Genomic DNA, 21,337 nt, shown 5'->3' on the forward strand with positions numbered 1-21,337 from the left:
AGTAAAAGGGTTACATGATATTTGCCAGATAGAAGGTGCATTAATTCACATACATTGATACCCTTTCACATGTCTTGGTACCCATTTCCCTCCTCCTCCACACCCCCCAGCCGTCTTGGTTTTCCCCCCTTCCCTATCAAATTTCAAATAACCAAATACAAATAAATTCAATATATCAGATAACAAAAAGAGATACTATAACAATATGATATAACCAAGGGACAGCAAAGGAGATGAGACACAACATAGTACATTAAGGACAACAATCAAACCTGGGTCTTCGTGCATGCAAGGCAAGCACTCTACCACTAGGCCGAACTCTCAGCCCTTCTATTAATATTTATACTCCTTGCTTTGCTAGTTATCTTGTTCTGCTAAGTGAGGAAAGTCACTAGATCACTTTCAATATAATATAGGACAATATATAGAGAACTTAGCAGGAGACACTAAAATATTTTATGAATAAATAAATAAGCTGATTTTTATAAACATTAAAAACCCTTAACTTCTGTTGGGATAGCACTATCTCTATATCCTTATCACTTACCCTAAATGATAATTTGTCATGGAGGACTCACAGATTAAAATGTAAATCTTAACAAAGGTATTTTGCATTTGGTAATCACTTTTTTGTACATCCAATCATTTACCAGATATTTGGCTGTTTTAGGAAGTATCAAAGGAAGTTAGACTGACTAACTCCAAAACAGTATACCCCACAACACTACCATTAATGCATGGTCCTTTCTTCAAACTTGGTCTTTATGAACTGAATCTTTTAGCTATCTTATTTATCTACTTTTGCTCTAGGATAAAAGATTGTTCCATAAACAATAAGAGTTTTCTCAGTTTATAGAACCTCACTTTTTTTTATTGCTGGTTCTGGGCCAGGACACCCCGGGCTCCGCGGGCCAAGAGGCATCTCCCCCACCACACAAGCTCCCACGCCCCCTCAGCGGGTGCCGCCACAGGAGTCCGCCCTGGCGGCGCTGGGCCCGGTCGCCCTGCTCCGGGAAGGCGACTCCGCGATTGCCGCTCTCCACCAGAGTCGGGAAGTTGGGGAGAAACTTCTCCCCTCCCCCGGCCCGGCGGGCGTGTGTCTTCTGCCCGCGCTACCTGCTTGCCGCGGCCTCCCTCCCCGCCCCACCCCGGGCTTCCCGGTCCCTGCCTGCATCCTCCAGGCGTCTTGTGCCCACCCCGCCCCTGACGAGGTGTGCGTGTTGGTGGGGGAGGGAGGTTGGGTGGGAAATGTGTGTGTGTGAGTGGGGGGGGGGCGTTGAACCTTCATTCGGATCCCCGAGCCCGATCAGGGGTCGCGGGGAGCGGCTCCTTTCTGCCCTGGAGAGTGGACAGAGGTCCGCGGGCCGCCGGGCTCAGGGGGCCGCTGAGCCAGGCTGGGAGGACCTGGGCACGGGGACGAGCGGGGGTGGGGGGGGAGCTCTGGGCGGCCCGGGTTTGATAGAAAACCGCAACCTGTGTAAAGTTTTCCTTTGTTTTGCCTGGGGGGTGGGGAGATCCACCCTTCCTCGGCCACTCCTGCTGCACCAGGCCGCTCCGCCGCCCCCCTTTGCGTTCGGTTTCGGTCCACATGGGCTCAAGGAAATTTTGTTTTAAAAGTGTGTGTGTGTGTGTGTGTGTGTGTGTGTGTGTGTGTGTGTGTGTGTGTTCTTCTTGGTAATTGCTTCCAGCTTTTGCTTTATTGGGCAGAGTTGTTTTAAGGAGCTCCTGGAAAATCGTGTCTGGTTTGGAGGGATTGCTTTAGTTTTTGTTTTGTGAGTGGAGTGGGACGTGGGGCAGTTCAGCCTGGGTTATTTTCTGCAAAATTCATGGAACCAGTCATGGAATGACGTGCAGTCTGGTCACCTTGTAAGTTGCTCAGTGAAAAGTCTTCTAGTAGCACTGAAGCTAGCACATTCATGCCATTTAGTTTGTCTGCTGATGGGGGGAGGTTGTCATAGGTAATTTCAAGAATGTATGTCGTGGTTGCATATATGTGCATGGTTGTGCTAAAAGTGTTTATACCATTCACTTCCTAAGAGTTAAATTTACACATTTAGGAAAATACTGCAAAATGTGTGCATGTGACTGCATTTGCGAGAAAATATGTATTAAATCTAGGATATCAACCAACACAGTCCCTTGGCACACAGCAGACAGGAAACATTTTGAATGGAATAGATAATAAAGGAATGTCTTGAATTAGAAGCCAGGGTTCTTCTGTTCTTCACTCCAACATGACTCAAATTTCCTGTACCTGCCCATCTTGAATTCCCTTTGATAGTTCAAGTCTATTTACTGAGACGGGAACCTGTGGAGTGTGAGATGGTATGGTATGTGAGTGGTGGTGGGTGGAAGACTAGCGTGGGAGGAGCAGGAAATTGGAGACCCTGGGGATGAGATTGTAGCATTTTCAGTTGCAAAGCTGTACAGCCAGGATAGCTTTGTGAGCTCTATGGGTGAACTTTATTATCTGTTTCTTCCTGGAAAATCCCTGTAGTTACAGAGATGGCAGAGCAGCTCTTCCACCATTATTAAAGAGGCCAGAATTAAATCTGTGTGTATGTGTGTGTGTTCCTCACATTAGTCACTGGTGAATGCTAATGGTCTTTCCAGTCTCAGGCCTTCAGAGAGGGGGTACAAATGTGTTTCTTGGTGACCCTTAGCAGTGTGGTAAACTAAGTGGTGGTGGGTCCTTTCTTGTCTCATGAGAATGTCCATCACTGGATGACTTGCAGTTGTTGGAAGCATCATTTTAATGATGATATATAAGGAATTATTACTATTTTGGGGTGTGTGTATGTGGCAATCTTGGGGCTTACTCAGGGTCAGAACAGTTTTCCTTAGTTTTTTTTTTTTCACCCAAAGGCTAGTGTCCTAACAACTAAGGCAGTCCTCTTCTCCTGTTTTTTTTTCAGATATTTTTATTGTAATTAATAGAAGGGTTACATTATATTCACCAGATAGAAGGTACATTACTTCACAAATATTGATACCCTTTCTCATGTCATGGTTCTCCTGGGTTTGTAATTGGAGCTAAGAATCTCATGAAGTTTTCTGTCCAGACTGACTTTGAATCCTGCTTCTCAGATCTCAGACTCCTGAGGAGGTAGAATTCCAGGCATGAGCCACCAGTGTGCCTGGATTAAGACTTGTTATTAACCACATTAGAAATGAGCTCCTCAGCCCTCTTCTCCAGGTGAGAATGAGTTATGGAACAGGAAGCTTTCCGAGGCTACAGGGAATTATACCCTGGTTTGAGGTTGAGATGTCACCAGAAAACTGTGCTAGCAGAGGTAAAGGAAGGTGGATAAGATTTCTCAGCAGAAATACAAATTTAGTTCCACCACATTCTTGACTTCAGTGTATTTATATATACTGGACATTCAGAGTTTCAGTTAATAACATTGATTTGACATCTCTCATGGAACAGGAGAATGGGGTTGTAAAGGCTAATGAAGCTAGAGGACAACTGAGCAGTAGGCCACCTACCTCATCTAGATGATTCATTGCATTGCAGTAAGGTAAATAAGTACCTGTAAGTAAGTACTGAAGCTCCCGGGATTTCTGCACCTGGCTCTGCCTTCTGCTGGTTTGCAGCACAGTGTCCTCTCACTGCCCTCACGTTAAGGGTTAGACTACACTGGGTCCTTGCAATTCAATGCTTGGAGCATCTGAGATCCTGATCAGAGGCCACTGGTGACCAATACCTGTTCTGCAAGGGATGAAGTGATTCCTGGCTTCATTTTACTATTTGTGGTTCTCCAGTAAAGTGGAACGGCTGAGAAGCAGGCCACGGGACAGCTGACCTGAGGTGTTGCCAGCACCAAATGACAGCTTTCTAGAGAGGATAGTGGTAATGCTGCATCTGGAAAGTTCTCAGCTGAATTTCAGCTGAACAGATGCCAAAGGCCAGCCAGTTTCTGGATGCCCTCTGGGGAAAGGGCAGCCAGTCAAATTATAAAGACGAGACAGGGCATGAATGAGCACAAACAAGGGTAAGCCATTTCCACGAAGTCAGGGGGATGCCAAGAGAGTAGAAAAAATGGTGTTGGGGGCAGAAGGCATGAAACAGAGTCTCATAGGCTTTCCTTATCCTTGGCTGGCTTTGAACTGCAGTGCTCATATCACAACTTCCTGCTTAGGAAGGATTACATGTGTGAGCCACTGTTGCCTGCCTTACTTTGTATTGTGTATTAAATGCTCTAAGTGGCTTTTCTCATGTCTTCATTTTTCCCAGTTCATGCATGTTTGGCTCTGTTTATCCTATATCCTCTACTAAGGTGTCATTGATATGTTGGTCAAAGGGAGTAATAAAGACAGATGAGAGGATTTTTTTAAACCAAACTTTCAGGCACCCAAGGGTTCTCATATTTCCTTTGACATTTGATCAATTTGTATTCATATTAGTTGGAGCTCAAATATTAGGTCACAGCTACACTTAAGAGTAGGTTTTCTATTTTCTCCATTTCTAAACATTCAGTTTATTATTCTCCATAGATTCTGTTTTTCTCTATCTATTGACAGAAGAGCTGCATAGCAGGGGCCAGGACCTTTTAGAATGGACACGTATGTATTTTGACTAAGATACTCTTTCGTGGAGAAAGCATGGATCTTTAAAATTGTTTGCACAGCTATGTTGTAAAATGGTAGTAGACAGAGCTGTTTTCATTGCATATCAGATTTGACCTGATGTGTGTGTGTGTGTGTGTGTGTGTGTGTGTGTGTGTGTGTGTGTGTCCCTTGTGTGGAAATAAAATTTAAACATCCCTAATTCTTTTTTTAAAAGCATCATTAATTCTTCATTCTAGCATTAGAACTCGTTGGGCACATGGCTTCCCAGCCCAGCTAGATGTGACCAGGTGACTACGTTTCCTCCAACAGAATGTCATCGAAACATTCACAACCTCTGCGACAAGTCCTTGGAAGGAAGTTGCTTGCCTTCCCTTTTTTTTGCTTCCTTTTGGCTCCAGTTGGGATATCTGTTGGCCAGCTTGTCTCAGGGTAGATGAGGAGCATATTGCAGGGAATGAAAGGGCCACGAGAAGGGTGGCCTCCCTTTGTGTTCTTAATTACCGTTCCTATTGGTGATCACCCTCGTCATCGTGACCATCAGATCAGAGTTACAGGCAGCCAGATAGGAAGATGGCAAAGGCCTTATCTATCCTGCCTGTTCTCTCTTAAATCTTTTTCCAGAATTTGTCACTAAATATTCCCACTTCATTGATCAGAGTTTAGCTATATCTAGTTATACAGTGACCCAGATAAAAATAAGAAGTTTTTAACTAAGGAAAAGAAAGAAGTGTTGAGTGGACTTCTAGTTAGAAAACTCCTATCTAGGTCAACAGTGGAAAACAATGTCCTATAGACCAAATCTACCCACAACCTTGTTTTATTATTATTGCAAATACATTGTTATTGGAGCAAAGCCTTAAGCACTCATTTTACATGTCATCTCCAGCTAACTCCAGGCTAGCAGAGTTGAACAAGTATTCCAGAGAGCAAAGGGACCATGGGCCTAACTTGCGTACCATGTGCTAGAGTGTCCTGGAATCACAAACCTCTCCATCTTAGCCTTGTGTGCTAAGATGATAGGCAGAAGTCTCCATAGTAAGCTATGTATTAAAGAAGAGGTCTCATAAACCTACATACTCAGAATAGCTGCAAGCTACCATTCTCCCAAAGTCCACCTCCCAGGTAGCTAGCAATACAGTCATTATAATGCCTCAATTCAGCTGATTTTAACTTAACTGAGTAACTAGTGCCTCACTCCACACATGACCCTTGCATGGAGAGTCACTGCTTTTGCACCCTCTTACAGGAATTCTCTAATTGAGTTATTTGTGAACCAGCACTGTTGCCATCCCTCCACATGTCTTCTTCATGTCATTTCCCTATGCACAGGTGGCTTCTTTCTGCAAATTACTGTCACTCTTTGCCTGTGGACATTTTTTTTTACCTATAGTAGCATGCTCGGCCTACGTAAGGGGCAATCTGGAAGTCCCTTAGACATTAAAGCTCCATGACAGCCCTTAAACAATGAATATGAGCTATTACATAAAATATCCGAGCTTCCTCACTCCTCTAATGGATCAACTCTGAGAGATGTCCCAGAATAATTCTCTTTCTCTCTGTCTCTGTCTCTCTCTCTCTCTCTGTGTCCCCCCCCCTCTCTCTCTCTCTCTCTCTCTCTCTCTCTCTCTCTCTCTCTCTCTCTCTCTCTCTCTCATTTTCTTCATTTCCTTCCCCTTAGTGATTCTTGGAAGGACCTACTTTTAGTCCAGTTCTTACATCTGAATTTCTCCATGGATAAAACTGAAGCAGGGATAGGAGTTTGGTCTAGTGGTAGAGTGCTTGCCTAAGCATGCACGAAGAACAGGGTTCGATCCCTCAGTACCACATACATAGAAAGAAGGTGGAAGTGGTGCTGTGACTCAAGTGGTAGAGCTCTAGCCTTGAGAAAGCCCAAGGACAGTGCCCAGGCCTGCCCCCCCTGACAAGAGAAATGAAGGCAGTAGCTTGTCACATTTTGTATCAAGGAAAACTGATATGACTGATGATTTGCATCTGTTTCAGGGACATTGGATAAGCCTTTGTTCAGAGTCCATCTGCCTGAGTTAAATACTGAGAAGGAGCTGGTGTTTTTCAGAACAAACCCCAAAGTAAATGGTAGATGGTAAATTGGTTAAGCAGTCTGATGTGTATTTAAATTTTGTTATAAATATCTTCCATCCTGTCAGATGGAAGACTGTCTCTGTAACATAGAGATAAAAGAAGAAAAGCACAAGAACCAGAGCAGAGAAGAACAAGAACTTTAATTAAATGTGAACATTCAAATCTAACTTATCTTTCTAAAAAACCCCTCCAGTCCCATTAGTATTTTACTTTCTGGCATGTACACAAATATTCATTGTAAATAAATCATATACAGAGCAAGGGCCCATGCTTCTTGAAATTCCAGTCTTCAGTGGTCTCCAATGTCTGTGGTACTGCTCTGTGAAATGGTGTTTGCATGACCTTGACGTGAATAATGGGCCAATGAGTCTGCATGTGTATGTAAGAATGACTTCTGAGGCATTTTCCTCAACACCAGAGCTCTGCAGTGTGTGGTTTCCATCACTTGGTGAGTCTCAATCAAGCCTCATGGCAGAGGCTTGGATTTTGGTGTAGCCTAACAAAGATTAGAAAGGCTGAGGGTCGCGAATTGTCCTTTGGTGAATCTTTGAAGAACAGAACTACAATTTTGGGAGTAGAAGAGCCAAGTGCACAAGTGGTGGTGACCTGTAGTAGAGTCCAAAATGTCAGGTGATAGTGTGGTGGGTACAGTTGTCCTGTGATGGCACAGGGTGCCCTAGGCACTCAGGGAGTCCAAGGAGGGAAGGGGAGTTTGGCTAATGCAAGTAGCCTGGGCACAGCAGGGTGGTTTTGTAGGTGGAGTGTGGGTATCCTGGGCTGGAGTACAAGAAGGTGCAGGGTGGCCAGGGCCACTCAAGTCATCATGGTCAGTAGGACCCAGGGAGACATGGGCACGTGGAGCTGTCCTTAAGCCTTGCTTCCCCTCCTCTTCCTGTGGAAGAGGCTGAAGCTAGATCTCTGCTTGGCAGGTGTCCTCCGGGGGAAGGTGTACTTCCGCAGCACCACATGGTAGACGTCCATAGTCTTCAAGGCATAGAAAACGTTGGCATCATCAGGAATCCTCAGCTCTGGTGGAAGAGGGACACAAAGCTCTTTAGCTGTCCAAACTGGGGCTGAGACCACTACCATTCCCATGCACTTAGAGATCAACTGTGGGTTAGGACCCCGAATGCCTCCAATCTCTGATTCCTGCATGCGAAAGAACTGCTGAAAACTCCTTTCTCAGAGGACAACTTTGGACTTCAGGTCCTGCCAGGTCAGGGTGAAGGAGGCACAAGCTAATCCCGTTCTGACCTCACTGCTGCCTTATCAGCATCACAGACACAACAGGCTTTGCAATGTGCAAACCAGCTCTCCTAAGATTGTCCTACAAACATGGACCCTCAGGACCACAAAAAGCAAGGCCTAATTCAGGCTTCTTGCAGTGAGTTCTGGGGTCCTCTAATACCATGTGCCCCAAGTAGACTGCAAGTCCTGCCTTTGGCCTTGAATTTCTCCCCAGTCTCCTCTGTCCTGCACTCTTTTTGAGAGGAAAACTCCATGCTGTGAGGGAAAATCCCATGCTACCAGCATAGTGGGAATGGTCCCAGAGGTAGGAAGGAATTCAGAACACATCCTGCATGGAACTTGTAATCTGTCATCAATGCTGATCAACTCCACAAAAAACTGGACAGATTCTGCACGTCATTGCAAAGACAAGACAGCAACACCACTGTGGCTCATTACCATTTGTGTTCCAGGTATACATGAGTCTTACCTGAGTCTGACTCCTCTTATCATCTGTGAGTCTGTCTCTGTCTCTTTTTTCTTGCCGGTCCTGGTCCTTGAACTCAGGGCCTGACCACTGTCCTTGGGCTTTCTCAAGGCTAGAGCTGTATCACTTAAGCCTCACCACCATGTCTGGCTTTTTTCTATGTATATGTGGTACTGAGGAATCAAACCTTAGTCTTAGTGCATGCTAGGCAAGGACTCTACCACTAAGCCAAATTCCCAGCCTGTCCCTGTCTCTTTTGCTACTTCAGTCTCTGTCCCTATCCCTGTCTCTCTGTCTCTGTCTCATCTACCTAAACTTTTGTCTAGCTTTTCAACTTATATGTTTTATGAGTAAGTCAACTTTTGGTTCACTTATCTAACTCAGTGACTCGGTTCTCTCCCTGACCAGTTTGTTCAAGATAAGTGTTGTGCCACTGGCGCCATATGATCTTTCCTGCTTTTACTGTGGTTGATAGGAAGAAAGAGAATCACAGACTTCTAACCCAGGCTGGCCTCCAACCTAGTGCCTCAGTTGAGCCTCCTAATGAACTGGGTTTGTAGGCTGAGTCCTAGGCACTTGGTTTCTAACTCATTTGGAAGAAAAACACATAGGTAGAGAATATTGGGAAGTTGCCCATGAGTTCTCAATAGCTCTTTCAGGGCTTGCATTAGGCCATGATATAGGGTAAGTGGTGTTTGGAGGCATAGTTTTAATGGTGTGGGAACAATGCAAGGGTCTCAGGAACTCTGGGCACACGTTACAACTAAGTGACACTCAAGTGTCAGGTAATTTCTGAAGCCATGTGTTCACATTGGAGAATGACAAGGTCGTTCTGGTGAGCAAGCCAGCCATTCTGTCCTATAACTGTATTCTCTCCAGTCCTCACGGATGGTCTCTGCACTGGCTACTTCCTCCTCAGACAGGGCAAGAACAAGCATGTCCATGAGGGCAATAGCTGTGCAGCAACCAGGGCCGGCTTGGGCCTGGGGTCTAAGGCTGCCCTTATGCTGCCATACCCTGATGGAGGGGTTGGTGTGTGGGTGGGTGAGGACACTCTCTGCTGCCAAACTTCTTTTTTTTGCTAGACCTAGGGTTCTGATGTCCGGGCCTGAGTACTGCCTTGGGGCTTTCTGAAGGCTAGAGTTCTAACAGCACCACTTCTGACTCTTTTTTTTTTTTTGCCTATGCATATATTTCCAAGGAATCGAACCCTGGTGTTCTTGCATTCTAGATGAGCTCTCCACCAACAGTCCAAACTCCTGGGTGCCTGCCCACCTACTTATTTGCCTATCCTAGCTATTGGTTTAGGACTCACTTTGATCCTGTGTGATGATTTGCACCAGCTCTAAGTCTTCTGGCTTGTATCCATGCACCTGGAATTTCTTCATAGCTTTCACGATGACGTCTCGGGTCTTCTCCTGGTTGGTCACCTGGGTTGGATCAGGAAACAGGTCCTGAGGAATGGGTCCCAGGGGTCCCTCCCTGAAGACAGTATCCAGGGCTTCTGTGGAACCATCTTAGTGTTAGACATGAGAAATGCCATGGGGTGTCATGGGTGTGTTTTAACCCTTTCTTCCTGAAGAGGAGTCCATGCATTGAAGTTGGTTATTTAGTATTCTTAGTAGAGTTTACCAGCTGTTCCTGGATCTGCTTTCCAGTTTTGGGCCCCTGAGATTTAGTGGAATACACAATAAACTCCAGAAACCCCAAGCAAGGGAGGAGCCAGCCAAGTGCCCAGTGCCTGCTCCTAGCCAGGTCTGGGGTGAGTTGGAGGATGCAGTGATGAACGACACCACGTGGACCCTTGATCAACTCCCCTAACACTGAGAGTCCAGGAGAGAGGAAGTCGTTGCCTCCCCAGATGACTGCTCATGACACCCATTCTCCTTCCTGTTGGTGAGAGGACTGAACCAGATGCAGAGACCAGACCCAGCATGAGGAAGGAGGGGCTCTGAATGTCATCTGCCCAGTTGAGTAGCTAGAAGAGCAGACATCTCTCTCTCCTGTGAGGAGTTTACTTGTGAGCAGATCTTTTAGCTCCATCATCTGCAGCACCCTGCCTTAGACATTCCTCATCTTCCCAGAACATAGGATCCCTATGTCTCGCTGTCCTCCAACCCAGATGTGATTGTCAGAAGAGCCTACTAAGTAATGTGCGAGGACTGTCTCTGAGACAGTAAACAGTCTCAACTGGCAATCGTGTTCATTCACTACTAATCTTGTGATCAAACACCAGCCTTTAGGTTGTTTCCTGGGGAAAGTGAAGTATCTAAACTATGCCCTCCAGAGCCTAGGATTTCCCCAATCTTTGTCCCCATGCTTCCTCTCGGGACTCCTCACTGACCCTGCCTGAGGATCTATTCTTGCCTGGAGACTGGGCATAATTTTCCCTCCCTCATTTTTAGGTCAGAAGAGCAGAAGGAAATGCAGCCGCCCAACTCACCTCAATGCTTTTGCATAGACGTCTGTTTTCCACAGGCAGCACCACCCTGATGACACACTAGTCTCCCAGCCTGAGATGGGGAGGCACGGATGAGCTGTCACTACTCTGCCCTGAGGTGCCACTGTGAATTGGTGTCCATTGTGCTGGTGTCTGTGGGTGAGGATTGGCTGGCAGAGGCCAAGCTGGTCACCCCAGTGGACCGGGAGGAGGATCCCTGGACCTGTGGATGCCAGCAACATCAGGAGAAGTCCAGGTTTCCAACCAGGTCTAGGGCTTTCCTCTCAGGCAGTGGAAAGCAGGACTATGGGCAAGACAGGACATCACCTTTTTCGGGTCTCCTGAGGATGTTTGTGAGTTGCTCCTGATGAGCTCTGGGTAGGAGCTGGAGGAGGGAGCTGACTGCACATTGCTGTCTGACTGCACTGCAGTGGTGTTTGTGCTGCTCATCTCAGGGCCACCCTTGTCCTGGTCCATCCACTTCAACTGGGAGCTGCCACTGATACTAATTGCAGCACTCTGGGTCTGGTGGCTTTAGAGAGGGGTCAGCTTACTGAAGGAACTTCTCTCAGGACACACACAAGACCCTAGACTTCAAACAGTGGGGACCTGAATCTCCAATCCATGATCTGGGTCAGTTAAAATTTTCCCATTCCCTTATGTGATGGATGAATCACAGAGACAGTACTCAGTGTAAGCAGAGGGGCAGACACCCCAGAGAACTGAGTGCCACACCTGGCTTCTCAATGGAAATGTCTCATCTACAGCCAATCTCATTCCCACACCCATCCCATCATCTTCCCTGGCTCTTGCCCATCAGTGGCCCATCCAGGCCTTCCAGATGCTAAAGGGCTTCTTGGTCGGAGGGCTTGCAGTGTCATTTTGTCCCGGGGGCTCCAGTGTACATGACAGGTCATAGCTAGGCAAGGGGTGTGAGGTGAGCAGACCAAATTGAAGCTTGGGACCTCACAGATTCAATTCTGAGCCTGCCACCCACCTGGTCACTGGCTGTAGGGAGTGTAAGTCCTCAAGTCCAGACATGTGACACTCAGGATGGCACATCATCCCAGTGACAGGCGACTCTCCCTGTCCTAGTGCCTCCCAGCTCACCTGGCCTCCTCGCTGAGCCGCTTCAGGTCTCTGAACCAGCCTAGAAACTTCTCCTCTGGGGTGATGTGTTCATAGCTGCAGCTTGCCTGTAGCTGCTTCAGTTGCTCCATGATTGCATATTCCTGGCCAGGGAGAGCATGAGGAGAGTGGAGGGCTGTGCTGTGATGCCCAGGGGAAGATCATTCATTCACCAGGCTTTGCTCTGGGAAGCCTCAGTGCATCAGGGTGCTGTGGCTCTCATAACTGTGTCCACACTCATTCACAAGAAGCTCTCCTCTCCCACTTCACATCCCCACCCTGTCGTCAGGAAAGATCTGCACTCTGAACCAAATTTCCCTACCGGTCATGGTGACTGAAGCTGACTCTGCTGCTGGTCCCCATCCAGCCAGGAGGGCACCTGAAACTCACCTTTCTCAATTTCTCAAAATGGATGACTCCCTCCTAGAAGGCAGAGAACAATGTGAGGAGAACCCCACCCTTCCTCCCTTCAGTCCTCCCTGTCAGGGGCTGGTCCTCTTCCATGGGACAGAGGGCATCTACATGTGCCTGTGAACAAAGTCCTAGGTGGGACCTGGACACATCTTCAAAGAGGTTCTGGGATCATCTTGTCCAAACCTTTTGAGGACATGGGTTGACTGAGGGCTCAGCTGAGCAAGACTCACTGGTGCTTGCTTGGCCTGTCCTTTGTTTTCCACTGATCCCAACTGCCCACTGTGCCCAGAAGGACTTGAGTCCCAGTTGTTCTATGTGCCCTAGCTCCCTATCCCAGCAGCTCTGGATGTCCCTTCTTAAGATGGATGCAGTGTTATCTTAAGAAACTCTTCACTGTGCCAGAACTCAGCACACAGCAGGAGACTTTCTGTCCCAACCCCAGCAGTTCAGTGATGCCCAGACTACTCACATCCAGGAAGTCCCTAAAGGCCTTGTCGATCATTCGGGAGTCTCCCAGGAAAGTTTTCAGGTAGGGCACAGTGCCCTTGATGTGAACCCGTGGAATTGGATGGGTTGATGTGCCATGGCCTAGGACCCCATTGCAGGCTTCCCCAGACCACCTGCATCCGCACAGGGCCTTTCTTATTATAGTCACCTGTTCTGGCCAATCTGTTAGAGCCCCTTCTCTGCACTTGGGATAAAAAACAGTATAAGGGTGGCATTGACACCTCCCCAAGTTAAGGAGCCTCTGAAGGCCACCTGCCACACAGGCTTTGCCATGCTCGGGCTTCTACTCCTCCTTTGTCTCTGGCAGCCACTCAGTACAAGGGATTATCAGAATCAAATCCCATGTGTATGGAGTTATTCCAGGGAGGGGAAGAAGAGGTAAGATGAGCAAGCAGACCTCTCTTCTCTTCTCTTACAGGCACTCTTGGTGCGTTCAGGACACATTCACTCACCATGTCCTCAGCCTGCCTCTGGCCTCTCTTGGCCTTCTTCTCCTTGGGGGCAAAGTCACCAGTCTCCCGTCACAATGGAGAGCAGAACTCCTGAGATATATGTCCTCTCAACCTTTGTCCCTGACCTGAGCATGGATGGTGCCAAAGCTAGTGCCACCTGCTGCTTTGTTCTGGTTAAGTCTCTGCCTCACCAGGTCTGAGGGATGCCATGCTGTGAACTGGCCTCTCTCTGCCTGCTTCCTCATCTGCAAACTCTGCAAATAAATGACATTCCTCTGAGCACTATGGGATCCAATGGTTTCTCCCACTGTTGGTGCTGCCCTGAGTCTCTGTGCCAATGCCTTCTCTGGACTCCTGGAAATTTCTTTCTCCTCATTGTCTCATCAATCATCCAAATTCCTCAGTATTCATAGGTGAGAGGAGGGGACCCAGGAATAAGAAGGGATGGTGGCCTGTCCACTTCACTGTAGGCAATCATAGAAGAGACACTCTAACTCTGTGAGCAGGGTCCAGTAAGTGAGTGCTCCCATAATTGTCATGGGCCGGAGAGTAGAATAGTCAAGGAGGAAGAGGATTATGGACTTTCTGCGAACTTCCTAACAAAAAAGTTCTGGATTTCCTCACCTAGGGGAGGGGCTCTGAAGCATGAGAAAGCTTCTGTCCCACAATGCTCTTCCCTATGTGTCTTTGTCCTGGCAGAAATCTTTCTCTATGCATCTGGGTAGGGAGTTCCCCAGATATACTGTAGTGGATAAGCGGGTCAAGGCATTGAGGAGTGTAATCTGTAGCCCTTCCTACTGAGGCTTCTGGAATCGTGTGTGAAGGAGCTCAGTATGTTAGAATGTAGAGGTAGATACATCTTTTCCTTTCTTGATTTGTGTGGGTGACTCTATCTGAGCGACTAGTTCACTTGGGGGGTTTCATGGTTGAGTCTCAAGGTTTGGGCTCACAGTCATGTCCAGCTGAGATTTCAGGGCTGAGTGAGCAGTGCCTGGCCTCCCTTGTCAAGAAAACCCCCAGCCACCTTCAGTTCCCCTGTCTAGTCCCTGTCTCTGTTTTTGTATGGCGGTGAGCAGCATCTGCTCTAGGGAGAACAGAGATACCCAGTTCCTTCAGGTAGACATCCTGGCTCTGAATGTTAAGATCCAAACCAAGTGTGTGCTATGTCTGTTTGGCTCCAAGGACAGCTGTGAAATATCCTATGGCAGAGCAACTCACTCCTGAGCAGTGCAGCTGACTTACATACCAGGTACTCAAGAGCCTGAGATCGGAGGATCCCAGTTCAAACCACAGTCACTGAGTCTGTGAATTACAATCAACTCCAAACATGGAGTGGGCTTGGGACTGAAAATGAAGGGCACTGAGTATTAAAAACTGTGGACAACAGCCATGCCCTGAGTTCAAGATCCAGAATGGAGAGAAAAAAAACGGGAAAGCATTTCTTTTTGGAACTGGATCCCACTTTTGCCTTCTTAGCCCTGTTCTTTCTGACCCCTTTCTCTCTACCTGAAAGAGTAGCACTTTGGTCCGGAAGTAAGAGCATGAAGGAGAAACGATCTCTGACAGTTTCTGGTATATCTGCATGCTGTCTCTGTAGGAGGGACAGAGAGAAGTGACAAATGGTAAAGTGAGAGAGAAGGGAGACAGGCTTGGTTTTGTTTTAGAGCCAGACCTGCAAGTTGCCTAAAGGGGAGGTTTTCAAATGATTGCATGAAGCTCCCAAGGACCCAGAAGCTGGAAGCAATTTCTTCTTCATGTCCCAATGGAGTCCAGCCCAGTTGTATTAGACAACTGTGCTTGGATTTCAATTGGACAGAAATGTAGAATTACCACAGAAACCCTGGACAGCTCCTCTGGGTCTCTGTCCAGCTTCCGTGAGACATTGAACTGAACATTTGCCGGTGCATGAACAGGCATAATGCAGGCACTGTCCCTGTTTTCCTGGCTAGCAGCCCAGGTCATACAGGCTTGGCTCTGGGTCTGGTGGTGAAGCTGGCTAGTCCCTGTGTGTGCACAGCTTCTGTGGAGAGAGGGACCCACCTGGAGACCACTTGCCATGTACTGTCCAGGCGCTGGATGGCGCTGCTGTGCAGAGCAGAGAGGATGGCATGGAGGGAGGAGAAGTTCCTGAGGATTCTGCATTCCTGCATGGGAAGGGTGTGTGAGCTTTGCATGCTATTGCTGCCACCTCATGCCTTGCTGGCTGGGCTAAGCCAGGGTTAGTACAAGGATACTGGGGAGTTGCTTACAAGGTTTCAGAGGGGAGAGAGGGCTGACCAGGCCTGGGTGCAGTTGCCCCTGAGTCCTGAGTGTGAGGAAGGAGTGAGCACCATTGCATGTGTGGTATGTGGGAGCCCAGAAAAGATGGCCTCGGGCAGGAGGCCCTGAAGTCCACACAGGGCTCTGAGCACATTGGAACACCTCAGAACATAAGACTCTGAAAGGAGAGTCTCTAGGCAGCAGTTGTGTCTTACCATGGCCACCGAGATCCAGTGCTCTAGCACCCTTGCCCTGGAGCAGGGCTGCATGCTGTGGTCCCCTAAGCAGGTGGTGAGCACGCAGGAGAACACCTGGTCAAACTGTGTGAAGGTGGCCCGGATGGTGGGGGCCAAGTTCTCCATGTCGTGTCTGTCCTTCTGGGAAATGGCAGAATGCAGGCAGTGGTGGGGCACCACCGTCAGGAACAGCTCCTGCCAAGGAAGGAGTGCCTCATTGCCTGGCCCACAGCACAGTGCCCAGCCCCAGATTGAGTCCCGTAGTTGGGCTGAGAACTCTGGCTGTGTAGGGGTCTCTGAGACTTAGGCATGGGATTGTAGAGATGTCATGCCGCTTCGCAACCCTGGAGGGCACCTGAGTGTCCCTACCTAATGTCAGGGTCTGCTGTGCAATGTGACTCTTCCTCCTTGGCCTAGGCCTGAATTTCTGCCCTCCCCAAGTCACCCTGTGCCTGTCCTTTGGTTCATATCCACAGATGCTGCTTCTGTAGCACTTTCTGTTTTCTGCACTAGGCTCTGGCACACACACCAGAATCCTCATAATTGCTTGGGGTCATGTGGTCCCTGCGAAATGCGGAGGAGCTGCGATTCTGGCTGCACCTCTCCACGCATAGCTCCTGGGACACAGAGGTGTCATGTACACTTTAGTGTCTGCACTTAAGAGAGTGATGCTAGGAAGCGTGAGCCAAGGTGAAGCTCAGGCTGGATGAAAGCTTGGGCTCTAGGGGAAGGAGAAGGATGAGAAGGCAGCCATGCAGAGAAGCAAGCCCGGTCCACCCTGTGCTGCCCAGGGCCTCATTGAGTCCATCCTGGTGAGCTGCTCACCAACAGGGGAGGGAAATCCAAGACCTCATTCTTCTCCTTGTTCAGTCCCTCCCCTGTGTTCTCTGAAGAAGGACAGGAAGATCCTGTGAGGAAAGCATGCCGGGTCCTATTTCGATTCTCCATAAATTAAGGGATCCCACCCAAGCTGTGGACCAGGGGCCAGATTGTTGGTTTCCAGGATATGGATTCCAGGCTCCCTTGGGAATCTGCCATGAGGACAAGTTTCAAACTGACTGCCAGTCAGCAGAGCAAAGGAGGCTGGTACTGCAGGTGACATAGCCTCAGAGTCCCGGGAAGACATGGCTGCCACCCACACCTGATGCTGCTGCTCCCATCTCATGGCACAGTAGAGTCAAGGCTGACTTTGGGTTTTGGTCTAATCCTGGTAATGTTCCTACAATTCGGCTGCACGCCAGAGCTTGGAGCTCAATGCTGCCTTCTTCTTCTACTTAGACAAACACTGGGCTAATGCTAGAGCTGCTGGAGAAGACAAGGCCCTCGCCATGGAGGATTTGTCCTGAGTCTTTGAAAAGAGAATAAAGACCCTCTTCCCTTTGACTTCCCAACCTGGATCCCTCTACACATCCTCATTTTCAACTTCTCTGCACAGTCTCTATATTCCAGCGTCTTTCTTCTTCCTGGCACAAGGCCTATATTAGAGCCTTCTCCACCCTCTGATGGTCCACAGTCATCCTGCCTCTTTCTTCTGCCTTCCCACCCAGTTTCCACACCATCAGACTGTGTCTGGCTGGGCTCTTGGGCCTCCATCTGAGCCAGGAGCAGTTGTGCAAGGCTCTCCACGTGTGATCCAGTCATGTGCCTCTTCAGGTGAGCCAGCAAATGCTTGAGGCAGGCAAAGTGTGCAGGCTGGCAGAAGTCCTCCCAGTACTCGTCCAGCCACATGTCCAGGATAGAAGAGATGGCACTAGGGGCAGATGGGGGGCAGCAGAGTCAGAAACCTGGCCAGCGGCTACCCCAGACACTCTCAGCACTCATTTGAAACATGGACATCAGTATCTCCCCAAGCCAAGCTTCTTTGGTGGTGGAGGTACTGACAGTCCTCAGGAACCAAGGAGGGATTGAAGGGAATTCCAGGGAGCTAGCACCCAATCATGGGATGAGCAACTATGCCCTCTCCAGGGAGCTCCCCATACTCCTGCAGCTCTCCAATCCCTCCCCACTGCATGGAGTCTCCATGGGGTCTGTTGTATGCCTGCCATGAACTGGCTACTGGTGCACATCTACTGGTGACTCTGCTGCCTCAATTCCAAGAGCCACACGTGGGCTATCTCCCCACCTCACTGTTCTCTTGGTGACCCAGCCAGGCCTTCTACTCTGCCAGCCTTCCTAGGGTCAGTAGAAGTCCTAAAACATGACATCAATGCTCTAATGCTGTTTGCGAGGCCATGGTGAGGACAGGCAAGGCTGGGCATCAGGGGCTGTGGAGAGGATGGGTTGGCACAGGGCTCAGCTCTGAGTTGAAGCCTCCACCAGTGATCCCAACAGCACTGCCGGTCATGGGTCAGCCTCCTCCTGCATACATATGCCACACTTCAACCCTGTGGTGAGAACGTCAAGATCTCTGGGATCCTCAACTTGCCCACCGCGCTACACTCAAACCTGGATCCAACTGTGCACACACATGCCCTCGTTTGTGACCAAAGTCCACTCACTTTCTGAGTTTGTCCTGTGGCATGCCATCCTGGCTGGAGAAAGGCAGGATTTCATCCTGTGTAGAGGAGTCCTTGAAGGCCTCACCTCTACTGAACCTGTGGAGGAATTGCACAGTTACTGGCTGTCTCTTCCTGTGTTTTATCCGGCTTGCAACAGTGCGGCTTATTTTTGCTTTCTCCCTACAAACATGTCCAGACCCGGAGGGGCTTCAACCTATGTGCAAAGGATAGGGACAAGCCTTTTCTCCCTTGAGAATCCTGTGGGCCGAGGGTCTCTCACTCTGCCTTCAGCTATCCCTGCTCTGTCTACATGTAGTTGAGGAACCATTCTCCAAACAGGGAAAGTCTGCTTTGTCTGAGGGCTCAGAGCTTGGAGGCAGAAAGCTGTGTCCTGAGGAAGAAGGTCACAGGTCTGAGCCTACACTACTAGGGAGCACACAAGGCATTTCCCATGGCTCTGGCATAACCTAAGATGTTTCATTGCCCACCCCCACTCCACAGGATCAGAGTAGCCCTGAGAGTTGTGCAGGTCATTCCCGGGGTCCTGTGGAGAAAAAGAGTCCACTGCCCTTGCACTTGGTACTCACGTTTGGAAGAGCAGGTCCAGGACCTGTTCGGTGCTGGTGAATTTTCGGTAAGTGGAGAGGAAGGTGGGGATGAAGAAGTGTTCCCCGGTCATCTGGGCAGGCACCAAGTGTTCCACCAGCTGCTCCAGGGTGCCTGCCCTGCAGCCCTCCTCCTGGCTTGGAGCTTCCTCCTGGAGTGGGACCAGGGGAATAGTTTAAGCTAAAACTAGGGAACCAAAGGGGACTCTGACATACAGTCCAGGGAATTACATTAAAATAAGTTCCTATTCTCTCTATGCATGTCTTGCTGTCTCTGTCTCTGTATCTCTCTCCCTGTCCCTCTCAGTCTCTGTCTTACTCTCTTGTCACTCTGTCAGTCCTTCTGTCTCCATGTCTTTCTGTCTGTCTGTATGCCTCTCTCTGTGTCTGTGTCTGTCTGTCTGCCTCTCTCTCTCTCTCTCTACCTCTCTCTCTCTCTCTCTCTCTCTCTCTCTCTAACTCTCTCTCTCTCTCTCTCTCTCTCTCTCTCTCTCTCTCTCTCTCTCTCTCTCACACACACACACACACACACACACACACACACACACACACACACATACACAGACGGAAAGGTGAGCTGGTAATGACGGGAGACCTAGATGTGGTGAGCTTTCCAGCCACTTGGCCTGGTCCTCCATGTCACCTGTGGGGTCCAATGACCCAGAAGTTTTCACTGCCAGGACTGGCCTTGTTTGGACACATGTGTGCCAGGTACCCTCTGGGCTCTTCCATGAGGCCCGAGCCTCTCCCATTTGAGGAAAAACTGGCAAACATGTCCTGAAGGTCTGCTAGCCACACAAGTGAGTTTTGGGGTGTTTGTGTTGACTGTGGGTGCTGGGACACCAAGGTTCTAAGTTCCATTGTGAAGGCAATGAGGTCATTTGTGGAGGTCCCTTCAATTGACCCCTTCCTTCTGACACACCCTCTCCAAAGGTCCCCTTCTCTATCCTTGTGGTGGCTCTAGGCAGGACACAGCTGTCCAGTGTTACCCCAGCACCTCAATTCTATGGTCCTGGGGTAGACCTGTGTGGAGTAGACACCACCCTGGAGGAGACACAATTGGGTTCTCAGCCTCATGGGACCCAACCTTAAACCCCTTTTCTCTCAAGTCCCACTCTGCTCCTCACTTGTCTTCTAAGACACGAAAGGGAAACCTTAAGATGAAGATTCCTGAGAGATGCTATGGATTCCCCAGTGGTCAGGCTTCAGGGTCAAGTCTGGCCATGCTGCAAGTAGAAAATCACTGAAGCTCAGGCCAAGGTGCTCTCTCCCTGATACACAGTTGTTGTCTACACAGGGCACAACCCATTCCTTACTGGGACCCGAGGATTGACACCTGGGTAGAGCTTGGCTGAGTGTGGGCTCAAGGGAAGTGTGACTTCCTCATTTTGTGGCTGTCAGCAGTGGGTTTGGGGAACACTGTATTTCAGTATGGACCTTTGTGGCCATTTCTTGGTCTGGGAAGTGTGTTCTGTCATGTCTCTCCAGCCACAGGGACCTCTTTTCTAACCTGCGCCTGGACACATGTGTGCTTCTGCTGTCTTCCTGGTGTCTTCATCGCTCCCCCCACATTCTCCCACTTATTCCTAGAGAGTTTGGCAGGGGCCAGAGAGACTGAATGCACATCTGTCCTCAGGAGTGAGGTGGAGGACTGGGCCCCTCCTTCCTGCAGGCGGCCAGCTTGCAGAGGACCCCAAGCAGCCCGCAGGCTCTCCCAGCTGCGGTCACATAGCTTGGATCCCATGAGCACCTGGGCATTGTCAAGGTCTCCAACCCTGACCGTCCTGTCTTTAGGAATTTGTACTCAGGACCTGGACGTTGTTCTAGAGCTCTTTTTGCTCAAAGCTAGAGTGCTACAGCTTCAAGCCCCATGTCTGCTTGTGGAGTTTTCAGTGGCTATGTGTGAGGAACATTTCATGGGGACTTTTCTGCACAGGCACCGTGATCCTCTGATCTCAGCCTCCCACCAGCACCAACCAGCTCTCACTGTGGTTTTCATCACTATGTAAAGAAGTTACATTATTTTCACAGATGCGTAGAATGGTTACAGTTACATAGGGTATGTATTGAGTTCTTTTCCTTTTGTCCAGTGTCATTCCTTCCGCAAACTATCAGTTTCCTGCTTCTGTTTCTCCATGTGACTTGTCTAGATGTCTTTCAGTACAATGTCTATTGAACATCACTGATGAACATTTTCACACTTTTGTCCTGAGTTCTATGTTCCTACCCAAGATAGACACGAAAACAAGTGTACAGAAAGAAATAAGAAAAGAGAATTAGCAAAACCCCACAAGAAAAATGTCTTTCTATACAGTGTCGTTCATAGAAATATGTTTCTGAGTATGTATATATACCTGTTGTTTAACACATGTGTACATCAGTATATAGATATCTATTTAAATATATATATAG

At 48.7% G+C, this 21,337-nt stretch overlaps 1 long non-coding RNA gene across 1 annotated transcript; it reads right to left on the reverse strand.

The window, feature by feature from the left end:
• Positions 1–6,790: 6,790 nt before the first annotated feature.
• On the reverse strand, positions 6,791–10,938 carry LOC150039964 (uncharacterized). Its single transcript, XR_016534170.1, has 3 exons — positions 10,830–10,938; positions 9,702–9,816; positions 6,791–7,700 (listed from the first exon to the last, which is right to left on the reverse strand). It is a non-coding gene; the product is annotated as an uncharacterized LOC150039964 (long non-coding RNA).
• Positions 10,939–21,337: the final 10,399 nt, after the last annotated feature.

This window comes from Megascapheus bottae, unplaced genomic scaffold (assembly GCF_031878675.1).
Source record: "Megascapheus bottae isolate mThoBot1 unplaced genomic scaffold, mThoBot2.hap1 HAP1_SCAFFOLD_43, whole genome shotgun sequence".
In the NCBI taxonomy this organism is placed as follows: domain Eukaryota; kingdom Metazoa; phylum Chordata; class Mammalia; order Rodentia; family Geomyidae; genus Megascapheus; species Megascapheus bottae.